The sequence below is a fragment of the Phasianus colchicus genome, chromosome 3 (assembly GCF_987193195.1).
Source record: "Phasianus colchicus chromosome 3, bPhaCol1.hap1.1, whole genome shotgun sequence".
NCBI classification, from domain to species: Eukaryota; Metazoa; Chordata; class Aves; order Galliformes; family Phasianidae; genus Phasianus; species Phasianus colchicus.
The window spans coordinates 28,115,417-28,130,363 of NC_143438.1; the positions used below are offsets into that span (position 1 = coordinate 28,115,417).

The following is a 14,947-nucleotide window of genomic DNA, read 5'->3' on the forward strand; positions in this document are numbered from 1 at the left end:
ATGAGAGCTTTTAAGTTTTTTTATTGTTGTTCTGTGGCTTTTTTCTTCTTTTTACTACTTTTTTTTAAATCCCTGGAGCTTGACCATGCTCTGTACAAGCAAGCATATATATGAGTAGAAATAAAAAGAAATCAATATTTATAAAAGTAGAAATACAGTTCTAAATGCCAGCAGTTGTATTTCAAATATAAAATCATGAGGTGCCTAATGTGGCTTCACGTACTTTTCGTCCCTCCTCTACAATTTGCAGGCTGCTTTGTATTTTAAATTCAATATGCTTTAAAGCAAACATTCTTTACTTACTGATGACATGTCAGTCCTATAAAACTCTTTGATGCAAAACAAAGATAGTAGTCTCTGCTTTGTTTCCAAATGATAGCTTTAAAACCTATAATTTTAAACCACCTGCAGTTAGAGTAAATACTAGTTTCACAGTCTGATCTACTGGATTTTACTTTCAAGTGTTTTGATGCGCATAACTTTCCTTCTCCATGGAAGTAGCACAGCTTTTTGTAGTGACTTCCTGTTTAATTGGCATCAGTGCAAGGAAATACGAAGCATAAGAGTATGACTACTTTCTTGCTCTTCTATTGTTGTCTATTGGTGAGGTGCTGGATACTTTTAAGCTAGGCTGACTTCTGAGAGAAGCAAACTTGAAACATAATGTGAATATAGGAGCTGAGGACATCTAACTGGAGAAAAAACAACCAGCTAAACAACAACAAAAAAAACTGTATTAAACAATGAAGAACTTGTTTCTTGCTAGTTATCCAGTACTTAAACAGCACCTGTTGCTTTTGAATAGATTTGTTAGGATTAGTACTTTGTAGACTGGCAGATTTCCCTTAAAGTATCTTTCTTTTAGTATAAAGTAAGTTTTATAAATTCAGCCTAGATTAGTCTGAGAAAATGGGTACTAGGAGATAGAAATCTGCCTTTTTGATATCCCCTGTGCTTCTGACTAAGTGTGATCCACTTTCCTACTGGTTAAAATGCTAGTCTATACTTCTAAGTTAGCTTTCATGTCAAGATAAGGAACTGATAGTTTTGCACCCTAGGTCAATCTACTGAGGCTGCTAATCATATTGTTGCAGGCACCCATCAGCACTCATGGAATACTAATGGCCACCCTCTTCCCCCAGCATATTCAATAGTCACTGGCAACCCTTAATGATGGGTACAAAAACAGATTTGTGGTTTCTAAATTATATGAGGCAAGGTTAAAATATCCAACTTTAACAGGTGCAATCTTGAATCAGACAGATTATATAGATCTGTCTAATTCTGTAATTCTTCTACCCTGTTCTGAGAGCTTTATTTGCCTCTTAAAACAAGCCTCCAGAACCACCTCATTTCAAATAGACTACACTCCTACTGCTCAAAAAATGAGGAAAACAGCAGTACTCTTGTGCATTCAAATCAATCATTTTTGATTGAGGGAATATTTTAGTGGAAAATATTTCCTTTTAAATTACATGTTAATGAAATTGAAAGCAATTTATTTTTTTCTCAGCAAAATACATGTTGCTCTGTTGAATAGTATTACAAGCTATATTATTTTCTAGGTATACTTGCTTCCTTGTAGACACATTTAGGTATATTTATGATAATCTGTAACTAAAAGAAATATAATTGTGCTTGTAAAGGATACAAAGTTTCTTCTGGAACAATCAAACAGTAGCAGCATGAGGAAATCTGCAACTGAACTCAGATTTTGTTTTTATTCCTTGAATAAAATAACTTTTTTTTGAGAAAGTTGGGAAAAGCTGTTTATTTACTTTTCTGGTAGTGTAATGTCTAGACCAACACCCAGTCAAAGATGTTATAAGTAAATTGGAGACTGCTAGACTGGATTGCCATTCGAGGGAGCAGAAACCAGTGCTAACCCCTGTAACATCCAGTAGCTCTTGAAGTTCTCACCAGTTGTTGCTTAGAGAAATCCATACAGAGAAGGCACATTGGATTTTCAGCTTTGATTTTTATTATCAAACTCTGTAAGATACAGTAGATATACTTAGCATCCTTTAAAAATAAACTAAGGCTGAAAGTAAAGTCTGGTCATTTTGGTGACTCCTCAGCTCTTTCTGAAAGCGGTATTTCTTGATGTTAAGACCATCTTTCTTGTGTTTCATTTTCTGTCCTCACCACTTGCGTTTTATAGGTTCCTAATTGCTGCATGCAGCTAATTCTTTGTTCTGTAAGTTACTCTGACAAGCCTGTCAGCCTGCTGATACCTATTTTTCCCCTCTCTTTCTGGGTTTTGACTAGTATAGCAGAACAAAGGAGCTGATGACTTTCTGTGGTTTTCAAACTGACCTGCTCTGGTCTGTGTAATGCTGGGTTAGACTACATACAGGTCGAGCACTCTTTTACTACAAAGCTTCCAACTTTGGGGCCTACATTTAGATCCAGTCTGTATCTGCAAATGTTCTTAAATATACTGACATAAAATGTATTTGGGTCAAATAAAATGTTCAGTAGACGGCTAGGAGAGGATCAAGATACTTCCATCCTAACCTTCAGTACTCAGCAGTCTCCTCTGATATATATGATCTGAGCCAAGTATTCTATCCAGGTTCAGGTTTAACTCCAGTTCTCCTATAATTTTTTTCCAGATACGAACGAGTCTCAGATACTGTGGCTTTCTGACACTGATATATGATTCACTTGAAATTGGAAGGGATGCATTTGGCATGTAGCTTTCTGTAAAGGGCAGTATGGTGGGTGTGCTTTTTGTCCAAAACAGATATGAAAATAAAAATCTATTTCAACCCCTTCTCTGTCAAAATAGGTAAATGCGAAATGTGACTAGACTTTTCTGAAAGAAGATTGTCTGATTAAATTGCAGAGTAAAATCTTTGTTCAATTGAAATGACAGAGATGTATATTCATAAATAGGCTTTATGGAATATATTAGCTGCTTGATACGATTTTCTAAATCAGGAGGCACTTTTATGTATAGAGGACAAAGAAATTTTGAATGAAATGCTGTAACTTACTGCAAAATTAATTACTTAGTGATGACTAAGCAACTCTTCAACAAGCCAGAAGGAAAAGAGCTATCTCATCAGATTAAAAAACCCAATACTTTCTTGATGAACATTTCAGGTTTAAAGGCTTCATAGCAGTCATTCTTAAAAAGCTCTTCAATTAGTCAGATCTCTTTTTTGTAAGAGAAAGAGAATGTATGCAGTCACTTGGTTCAGAATTTCAACTGCTGAAACCTAGTTGAAATAGCAGTACTGAAGGAAAAAGATTGTCGGTTTCAAAATGCCATAAAACCCTTGTGTTAAATCCTTATATAAGTGTTGCAGTAGGCTGAATATCCAAGCTAAAGAATTCTGGTGGTTATTATAGTAAAGTCTAAATTGATGGATGACTAGTGTAATTATGAGAAATGTGAAAGTAATATATTAAGAGGAAATAATTGCTGTAAGCTATTATATTTTTCAAGAGGGCTATCAGAGGTGCTGGGAATTATCTCATGTCAGTTCAGGTGCTGGGCTTCACTGCGGAGTTAGAGAATCTTCAGCCAGAAAGTTCATCTGGAAGATGTAATAAAAGGTTGAGATTGCAAATATTTCTGTACGATAACCAGGGAAAAAGATAAAAACAACAACAACAATAACAGCAATAAAAGTGGACTAGCCAACTGAATATGCTGACTTGAAATTTCATGAGTTGGGGGGAAAAGTAAAAGGAAGTGAAAAATGTTTTTGTCTGAAATATTAATCCCTGAGACCTAGGGAGTAATATTGAGGCAATCTCTGAAATAAAATATTAAAATAAAACTTTCTTTTTGAGAACCCCGTATTTTTAACTAAAACTGCTATTTTGGTGAATTCAGTATTTCTTGTTCGTACTTTCCCTTATTCTTTCGTGGCTTTTCTGTTTGCAAGCTTTATACTTCTAGCTATTCTGCAAGGAGGAAAATAACTTGTACTCTAAAATCTAAGTCACATCAATAGAATCACAGAATCACCAAGGTTGGAAAAGACCTTCAAGATCATCCAGTCCAACCATCCACCTATCACCAATAGTACTCACTAAACCATGTTCCTCAACACAAAATCCAAACGTTCTTGAACACCTCCAGGGTCGGTGAGTCCACCATCTCCCTGGGCAGTCCATTCCAGTGCCTGATCATCTTTCAGAAAAGTAGTATTTCCTAACATCCAGCTTAAATCTCCCCTGGTGCAGCTTGAAGCCATTCCCTCTGGTTCTATCACTAGTTACACAAGAGAAGAGGCTGACCCCCAGCTCACTGTAACCTTCCTTCAGGTAGTTATAGAGTGCAATAAGGTCTCCCCTGAGCCTCCTCTTCTCCTGACTGAACAATCCCAGCTCCTTTAGCCGCTCCTCATAAGGCCTGTGCTCCAGACACCTCACCAGCTTTATTGCCCTTCTTTGAAGCTAGAAGCTTGTAATTGGGCCACTTAATATACTTGCCAGTACCTGTATCTTATTAACCTGAAATATTGTTTGGGATAGCACAATGTCAAGTGTCAGCACAGTTGCATGAGAATGATGGATAAAAGGTAAGAGGAATGAGGAATGATACTGGAGGTCCTTGTGTGGATACAGAATTCTGTGACTGGGAAAGCAAAACTACTGACAGAGCTAAACAAGTTTCAGAATAGCTGAGCTATTTTGGTAGTCATGCCACTTCCCTGACTTGTGTGCATAATGCTGGTGTGATGTGTATTTTTCTTTTCTATAATCTTTTGGAAGGTGTGTGGTAAAACACCAGTGGACTCATTGGAACAAATTGCATGATGGCTAAAACAGTTCCTACCCATCAAATACCCAGAGGGATTGCAAACACTGCTGTGAAATTGTAGTCTTCATGGGGATTGCAGCAATCCTCTTATTTTTCAAAGCAATATGTATCTTTAGCTTATTGTTCTGCTTTTTTTATTCTCTGGTCTGTGGCAACATACTTTTTTGGTGCTGTATTGAGATTTGTAGGGTTTGGTTGTGTTCTTTTAATTTATTTTAATTTTGATAACAGAGAAGCTTTGCTCACAGACCTGAGGTTAGCCCACATTGACCTGACAATGATCATGTGGAAAATTTTAAATGAAGTCAAGCAGATTTGGGGTCTGTAAATACCAAACTGATCCAGAAAGGCTCTACTTGGCAGCTTGCTTATCTGTTGGGAAGTGAAGCTAAGGGTGACTTTTTAATTCTTCTCCCCAACCCCACATCGCACAGGAATAGATCATTCCAAAATACTGGAAGGAAGTAGGTAGAGCAGAAGATCAACCTAGCTGAGAAGTGATCTTCCAGAATTTAAGTAGAATTTAAGAAGAAAGTGGTATGACCACAGAAAGTGAGGTCAGACAACATGGGAGGACTGCGGAGATGCTGTCAGGAGAAAATTCATATGGTCTGAACTCACAGAATCACAGAATCATAGGGGTTGGAAGGGACCTCCAGAGATCATCAAGTCCAACCCCCCTGCCAAAGCAGGTTCCCTACACCAGGTCGCACAAGTAGGCATCCAGGTGGGTCTTGAATATCTCCAGAGAAGGAGACTCCACAGCCTCCCTGGGCAGCCTGTTCCAGTGCTCCGTCACCCTCACCGTACAGAAGTTCTTGTGCACATTTGTGTGGAACTTCCTATGCTCCAGTTTCTGGCCGTTTCCCCTTGTCCTGTCTCCACACACTGCTGAAAACAGTCTGGCCTTGCCACTCTGCCCCCAGCACCTTAAATATTTATAGACCTGGATCAGGTCCCCTCTCAGTCTTCTCTTCTCAAGGCTAAACAGACCCGGTTCACTCAGCCTTTCTTCATAGGGGAGATGCTCCAGGCCCTTCACCATCTTTGTGGCTCTCCGCTGGACTCTTTCCAAGGGGTCCCTGTCTTTTTTGTACTAGAAAGCCCAGAACTGGACACAGTACTCCAGATGCTGCCTTACCAGGGCAGAGTAGAGGGGGAGGATCACCTCCGTCGACCTGCTGGCCAGGTCTGTCTCAGGAGGATGCAGAAGATGACTGGCCACCATTTGTTAATGAGATTCTGCAGGGTACTATACTAGGGCCGGTTCTATTTTAGGGCCAGTTCTCTTTAGTGTTTTTATCAATGACTTGAATAAAGTGCTTGAACCTAAACTAAATAAGTTTGGAGACAAAACTAAATTGGGAGGAACTGTTGATTCCCTTAAGGGTAAAAGAGGCCTTGTGGAGAGATCTTAAAAAGTTGGATGGCTGAGAATCACCAAACACATGAAGTTTAACTAGAGCAAGTGCTGGATGCTGTACCTGGAACAGGACAACCTGAGAGACTGGGGGGTGAGAGGCCAGAGAACAGCTCTATGGAAAAGGGATTTGGGGCTTCTAGTTGATGGCAAGATGAATATGACTCAACAATGTGCCCTGGCAACCAAAAGGGCTGACTGTACTCTGGGATGCATCAGGTCCAGCATTACTTTCTGGGGAAGAGATGGTGTTTTTCTGTGTGTTGGTGCCTAAAAACTGGTGCAATTTTGAGAACCACAATAAAAAAAAGGCATAAAGCCATGAGAGTACATCCAGTGAAGAGCTATGAAGATGGTGAGAAGGCAAGACATATGATGACCAGCTGAGGTCCTTTGGTTTCTTCAGCCTAGAGAAGAGGAAATTGAGGGGAGGTTGTGTGGTAGAATGCAAAGTGTTGATTTTCTGGGTTTGGTTATTGACCAGTGAAATATTTTCTTAAATTCACTCTGTGTCAGTGTCAACACATGCTTTTCCTGTCAGAATTAAGCAAGACTCTAGGTGGACTGGAGTCTGTTACATCTGAGTAGCATTTGGAAAGGGAAATGAAAGAAAATTCCTAAAGATAACTGATTAATTTCCAGTGCAACGTAAGCTTAAATATCACTTGCTTGACATATCTGCTAGAATTTAAACAGCTGCTTGTCAGATTTCATTATAAGAAAAAAAAAAAAAGGTAAGAATGCCAGGATGATGCAAACATGAACAACTATACGAGCACATAAGCAACTATATGAACTACCATCTGCCTGACTGGATTTGCAGTGAAATGGGCTGATCTTGCAATGCAGCTAATAAAGTATACACACTATTAGAAGAAGGAAAAAAATAGCCTTCTCTATCTTATTGGAACCAATCTGTTAATTAAGATTTAGTGGTTTTTTTTTTGATTGTTTGTTTTTATGTCTTGATTGTATCTCATGTTCTGTATAGACTGTGCAGCTGGAACTATGAGTTAGAAGGCACCTTTTCTGTGACTTCTGAGGCTTCATTTTTATCTGCCATTAGATTAGCTGAATGGCTCACCACACCTCTGTGAGCCTTGTCTGACTACAGCTGAGTGACTGATACAGCTGAGCAGCCAGGTAAGTGACAGAGTGACAAGTGGAAGTAGAACAGTGGTGCTTTGTGGTCCCCCCTGTTCTGGAGTTAAGTGGAACTCTGCTTGCTCTTGTGAAGCAGTTGTATTCAGATCTGTGTAATGAAAATTTGGTCAGCAGTTACTTTCAGAGCCATTAAGCATATGGAGTTTATGGCTTAGCCTAGCCATAAACTAACATATAGTTAGCTGCAAATAAAATTTTGTTTGATTTTCTTTTCTTGCTTTTCCTTCCTTCTCTCATCTCTCCTACTGTCCTCTTAAAGTCCCTTATGACATTGATCCCCTAGGTGTCTCTCAACCTTCTATTCCTTCCTATCCTTCCCTGTTTGTAAGTTCATATTATGAGCTGCTGCATTTTCACTTCTTGACATCATACAGAAGGCAGTTTTGATTGTTCAGGGCAGACCATCTCTCTGCTTGTCATTTCTTATCTGGGGAATGGAGTGGAATTGAGGATGCAAGGAGCCCAAACCTAAAATACATGTGTTAAATTTTTTTCTGCTGATATGATTCAGGTGCAATTGTCATGAGATGTTACAACTTCTAAACTTCTCTGGTGTAACACAAAGTCTTAGAATAAATACAGCTGTAAAGCTGACACATCTGCAAAATCTTTGTAGGATTGAAGTCTAGGATGTATAACTTGCCCAGAAAGGAGGAATGTTTTCCATAGGATGAATAAAACCAGTTTTCCACTGGTTATCTTATGACCCTATTGAAAATACATCAGCTATTTTTTTGTCAGTTTAAATGTAGTTTATTTTTAAAATCTCTTCTGTGGAAACTGAAATGAAAAAAGTCCAAATAGCTGTGCTTGATTAAGTCATAAGGGGCTTAAAATAAAGCCTTGAAAGGTGACTATTGAGTTAAGCCTTTTGTGAGTATCAAGACATTACTGACTGTGCTTTCTTTAAGTCTTGTGGTCTTTGCTATAGTTGCAATGAAAGCATATGTAGAGTTGTGTTTTAAAACAGAATGCAAATGGAATTATTTCACGTAGCATCCCATAAGCTTTAGCAAAAATAATGCTTTATTTTTATAACTATTAATTAGGATGTATTTATAGATATCTCCATTCAGCATAAAACAATAAAAGTTTTTATGTCTTTGAAAACTCTTATCATTAGCCATTTTTTTTGTTGTAAATGTCTTAGTGCAATAGAAGTTGTAACAAGTAGCTTTATTTTACAAATAGTGGTATAAATATAGAGTTCTTCTTCATATTAGCTCATTATGAAATGCAAAAATGATGCAGCTGTCCGTGTTATCTTCAGAGAATCTAGCTCATTTATCTTTAAGACTTTAGACAGTTACTTTTTCTGCATACATAGTGCAGTTTTTTTACTGCATATTCAGTCAGTGTGGTTGAGAGAAAAAGGCATCCTTCTTCCCCATTTAAGTGTTTGATTTATTCAGGATAAAAAGAAGCCATTATGTGGGAAAAATATTTTTCAACATATGTTTTCTAGAATCCTTGGAAAAAATGATCTTTTTTCTTCTACTTACTGAGAAGTTGTACCAGCCTTCACTGTCTAGTTTTAAACTTGTTGTACGCTATACTTTATTCTTCCCTCACACATTGTAATAAGTAAAAGCTAGTAATTTATGAGCCTCAGAAGAGCTAAATGTGCTTGATATATGTCTGATTGTTGACTGTTTCAAATGTGGGCTCCCTGTGAGTGCTCCTGAGTCCATAATATTTTCAGGCAATGGCTTCCACTTTTTCCTTACTTTTTCCTCTAAAATTTGCTTTTTGTCTTCGGAGCACCTTTTAACCATAAATGCAGACTTCCTTCTCTTTGTCAATTTTGAAATACCTCATTTTTGCCTGTATAATCAAAACATTTGAATAGCCATTCCCTGTTCATTTTGTAGGCATAAAAGTACACATGACAGGTGCAGTTTTTGCCTGTTCAATCTGGAATCGAGTGCTGGACTTCATTCAAATGCAAACTTTTAATTTCGTGGTGTTAATTGCTGTATCTTAATAGTGAGTTTCTCCTTTTAAAATATACAGATTAGTGTATTGCTGGATAGTTTAAAAAAAAAGAAAAAGAAAAAGACTTGTAGAATCTAAACATTGCTGCTGATTTTTTTTATTTTTAATGTGGAAAAATACCATGAGGTAAGCAATTTAATTGTGTATATTGCTCCCTCTTCTCTTGTGTTCAGGAAGTAAAGAAGAAAGGCAGACTTGTCTTTTAATAAGTAAGGCAAATCAGAAGTAAAACTAAGAGGCTTGAGAAGAATGTTTGAAGAATGTCAGGCTTCACTGAATAAAGGTGATACCATTAACATTGATCTTTTTTTTATGTTATAACATCTTACTGATTAATGCTTCTGTAATTTTTGTAAAAATCCTTTCATACTTATCTTCTTTCCTCTTCCAACTTCCTCTGTTACTCACACTACACTCCAGTTTTCATTCTCCTAAAAAATGAGTTGTGATGGGTTGCCCCTGGTCACCAGCCAAACAGCCACCCTACCACTTGCTCATTTGTCACCCCAGTGCGACAGCAAGAGAGACTGATAATAGAAAAAGCAATGGAATTCATTGTCAAGACAAAGACAGTTTAATAAATGAAAGGAAAAGAAGTGATGCGAAGACAATAGCTCTTCATCTCCCACAAGCAGACTAATAACCAACCAGTCTACATGCAGAGGCTACACTAGAAGTCCCTGTTTTTAATGCTTAGGGGGATGTTATCTGATATGGAATACTTCTTTGTCCAGCTCAGGCTGCCTATCTCCTTGCTAGGGGGTAGGAAGGGAGGTAGAATGAGAAAAAGAGAAAACTTTGACACTGTAAAAACACTGCTCAGCAATGACTCAAACAGCAATACATTGTTAACACTATTTCAGTCACAAATCCCAAACACAGTGCCATATGGATAGCTTTTAAAAAGTTATCTCCATCCATGTCAGACACAGTGTAAGAGGGCAACTGAAGAACTGCACTCTTGATAGCCAATAATTATGGGGCAGGAACAGGAAAACAGTAATAAAATGTTATTACTTTTTTTTTTTTCTTGTGACATAAATATATTTCTAACTGAGCTTGTTTTACTGCCCTGTGCATTTTTTTTTTTTAATTCTCTAAGTGAGGTTACGTTTCAAATGCCTGTCTTCCTTAGTATTAGCCCTAGAATAATGCCTGTTAATTAAAACTGAGCAAATATTTTTTTCTTTGTACACCTAGAAGCATACCATGCTGAGCACAGAATAAAACATTGTCTTGCATACATTCTCCCTGCATCTTTTGATAAGAAAAGAGTTGTTTGTTCCCTAACTTTGGGAATGTTTACAGATTCTGTGAATAGCAGAGAACAGCAACCTGCACACATAACAGCAGTTCAGACTCTTCAGAACAGATCTAAAACACCTGATACTGAGGAATGTGCATTGTAAAGACAATAGCATTTAGTGCTTCCACAAATCACTTAGGGTATAGCAGCAATATAGTGTCAGTGATACATTTTCTTACTCCTGCTTTCAGAAAACTTTAAGTTTATGATGTGGAACAAAGTGATCAAACTGCTTTGACTTAGAAAACATTTCAGAAGATTTAATCTGACAGCTGTGTTCATTGCTTCCAAAAGATTTTTAACAGTTGAGGTATATGTTTTAATTATGACAGTATGCTAGTTGCTATTGATATTGTGTATTTAATGTATATGTGTATGTACTTGGATTTATAATCAGCTGGTTCACATGTGTGTTTAAGTAGAGAATTGAAAGAGGATTACAGATGCAAAATGCTTTTCCAAATACGTAATTTTGAATTTCATAATTGTAGGGGTTGGAAGGGATTTCTGGAGACCACTGGGAACAACTACCTTCTAAAGCAAATTCTCTACAGCAGATCACACCAGCAGGTGTCCAGATGGGTCTTGAATATCTCCAGAAAAGGAATCTTTACAACCTCTCTTGGCAGCCTGTTCCTGTGCGCTGTCATTCTGAAGGTATTTTTCCTTCCTTTAGCATGGAAAAATACCTTCAGAACATCCTGTGTTCTAGTTTCTGCCTGTTGCCCCTTGTTCTATTGCTGCATTCCATTGAAAAGAATTCACTCCCATCGGCTTGACTCCTGAACTTAAGATATTTGTACACAGTAAAGAGATCCCCTTTCAGTCTTCTCTTGGCTGCGCAGTTGCAGTCTCTCAGCCTTTCCTCATACAGGAGGTGCTTCGGGCCCTCAACCGTCTTTGTGGCCCTCTGCTGGCCTTGCTCTGGGAGATCCCTGTCTTTTTTTGAACTGGACTCATTGGTCAGTAGATGCAGAGTTTGGGATGACTGCCTTGAAAAATCTTCTGTCTCCTCTATGAATATCTCAAAAATGTTTGGTCTTAGAGATTATTTGACAGTTTATACAGAGCAATTTGATTGTCAATAAAGCTTTATTCATTTGCATATGTAATCATTAGACCAGTCTGCACATATGTGTATGTGTGTATGTTTATAATGAAGCTTGAAAAGTGATTTGACTTACAGAGAAATCCTGGGCCTCATTAGGATGGTAAATTGTGATGACAGTGACAGCTGTGCTGCAGGAGGAAGGAGATTTGTCTGCATCCAGACAGGGACTTCCACCTCTGAGGATTGTGTGATGACAGGCAAAGTAATGCGAAGGATGTGATGGGGGCTGGAATAAGCATGTTGTAGTTCAGGAAACCAAAGCTCTGTCTAACTTAGTAGCAGGTCTCTGACATAAGATCCTTCAGGGAAAGATGTAGGAGCAGCATGGTTAGAGAGTAATCCTTCTCCTCGTTAGTACATCTAATTCTGTCAGTATATGTCTTTGGATGGTTGTCTGTGTGTGGATGTAGGGAATGGTGTTCAAGAGAAAGGAGTGCAAATTATTTTCATGTCCTAGTTTGCACTGGTTAGTGGAACAGTGTCAGTGTACTACAAGCATGAAAAGAGCTTCCAAAACTGCTGTTTTAGAGGTATTGACTGTACTTCCAGAAGTGATTTACACTATATGGCTGTAACTCCGTACCATTCCTGTCACCTTTGCAAAGAAAGGACCTTACTGTGTTTTAACAGAAAAATTAATTTCAAGAGCACCCTGGATAGATATATAAGATGAAGGTTTGCATGAGGAAAAAGAACTAGTGATGTAACTGACTTCAGTATTTTCTTGCAGTTGGAGTTTCTATTTGTAGATATGATCTGCAGGGAGCCTGCTGTAGTATTTTCATTGGCTAGGTTCTGATGTATAGGACAGACACACTTCAATTCCCAGTTTCTTCTTCTCTGTTGAATTTTGCATATTCCTGTTGTAGAATAAAAGAAAATGTTTAAGTGTTTTCTAACTATACTGCTCCATGGCTTCATTTTGCCCTTAGTTGCCATGAAGAAACATTAAATGCAAATCATTTTTCTTTATTTGCAATAGGTCAAACTAATTTAGCTAAAGTTCACAACCATCTGCATAGAAGATTATTGTAAACACAATAAAATTCAAAGGTCATTTCTGTGACTGAAAGTGGATCAAAGGTGCCTTCTGTGCTATTTTAATCCACTTCAGAAACTTGTAATGAATTTAGTAAAGGGTGAAAGTTCAAGGCTTTCCCTTGCTGTTGCTTTTTATATAATGCTATTTACTATTCACTGCTCTATCGTTATAACATGTTCAATGGTGTATGAAGGAGAAACTAGCAAGGGGAACTAAGCTATAGCATAAGACCTCCTTATGTATGCTGATTTTGTTGATATGTATCATCAGTTGAACAGCAGCAGCTTAGAAAGCAGCAGTCAATCTTATTCCTGATTATGAAGTCTGAATGCTTACAACCCATTACAAAAGTAAATGATGAACTCTAGAGCAGAACATTTTTGCACTCTGACACTGATCAGTTCCAAAAATAAACCCAAATAGCAAACCTGTAATCTTGAGATGTTTCCCATAGTTAAAGAGGTATATGAATTGCCTAGTTTTGTTAACCTGCTAATATTTTGGGTTACTCTTTTACTTAACAGTCAGAGTTTTCCATGCAGCTAGTATAGTGCAGCTGTGGAGATTATCATGCCATGACACTACTCATAGACTAAAGAAGCGACCTGAACCGTGAATAAATTTGGCTTACTACTTGCTGGTAACGGTCTTTCAGAAACTGTTCTTTGCAATGCAGATAAGCAGGAAAATCTGTTCAAGATTTCCTGGGATTATAAGCAATTTGATAGTATCAAAAATGAAGAGGAGTTTCTAAAGAAATACATAATGTAATTTTTTTTTATACCTGGACTAATCATTGCCCTGCAGCTCTCAGTGATTAAGCTGTGTTAGTATTCTGCAGGAACAAGATATGAAATACTCTCTGTGCTACATTATATTCAGATTATTCTTCTAGTCAGGTCCTGTAAGTATGAAACAAGAATGCTAGTAAATGTGACAGCTTAACAACAATGGTATTTGATTTCACATTAATTTATTTATTGTGGAGAAGAGATATATTTTATTTAGTTCACTATAATGTGAATTTCCAGTAACTTATTATATAGCACAGTCAATTCAGTTTACAGTAATTAAAATATACTTGCTGAAGAACAAAGAGTTAGAAAGAAATCTCAGGTTTATTTCATTTAGTTTTGAGCTGGCAAAATGACTTCTAGTTCTGACCTCATCATGGCAATGTCCTTAAGGTTTTGAGCTCTCTTAGGTGGCCAGACCCATGGAATGAGAAAGAAATGTGTTATTTTGGTTATGAGGTAAACTACATTTGTACATATTTTTACATCTTTCAATGTTCTAATTAAAAATAAAAATGTGTTAGATAGTTCAACTGTGCTGTTGATCCATATATAGTCTTGCATTTATTTTTCAGAGTTAACAGGATAAAAACTATGGAGTTATACAGAGGTCATGGTTACTATTCCTTCCTCTGAACCCTATCTGGAGTGAAAAGAAAAGCATCCTTTGACTACAGCCTACAAACTTCTTCCAAGTTTGTAGGTCATTTGTCTAAGTCGTTGATAAAAGACTGTGACTACAGAGTCATGTGTAGATTAATAGCTAAATTTCATTCCTGATGCAGACAGATTTCTTCTGTATGTAACTCTTTCAGCTAGCAAAGTGCCAGTCTGAAATTACCCTGTTCAGCTGATTAAGTCAATTGCAAAGAAACTAGCAGTGTTTCCTCAGGAAAGCATGGACACCATCAATAAGCTTTCTAAGCTTTATAGTACTACCCAAAAGGGAATTATCCCCTGAGCGGATGAGGTAATTAATCTCTGTTTCTATTTCTTCACTTGGAGACTTCTAGCTAGAGTGAACAAAGCACTTTCAAGCAATAATAAGGTTGCTCCCTGACAGTTTGTATTGAGATTTATAGGATACTGTCCTCATAGAGACATTTCCCAGTGGAATGTCTCTTTTCACTGGAAGCCTTTGGAAATTGCAAGAACCACAGAGTGTGCACCTATCTGTACCTGCTTCTTTGTGGCTGGATTGTGTTAGTATTCTGCAGGAACAAGATATGAAATACTCTCTGTGCTACATTATATTCAGATTATTCTTCCAGTCAGGTCCTGTAAGTATGAAACGAGGATGCTAGTAAATGTGACAGCTTAACAACAATGGTATTT

The 14,947-nt window shown here is 37.5% G+C and overlaps 1 long non-coding RNA gene across 2 annotated transcripts in view; it reads left to right on the forward strand.

Moving 5' to 3' along the window:
* The first annotated feature begins 6,368 nt into the window (after positions 1-6,368).
* Positions 6,369-14,947, forward strand: part of LOC116226548 (uncharacterized) — a 30,081-nt gene continuing 21,502 nt past the window's right edge. The window contains exons 1-3 of one of the 2 annotated variants that reach the window (XR_004166355.2): positions 6,369-6,555; positions 7,192-7,343; positions 9,533-9,642. This is a non-coding gene — a long non-coding RNA (uncharacterized LOC116226548). Of the gene's footprint in view, positions 6,589-7,191; positions 7,344-9,532; positions 9,643-14,947 lie in introns of both variants that reach the window. The other variant, XR_016465499.1, reaches the window with a different exon arrangement.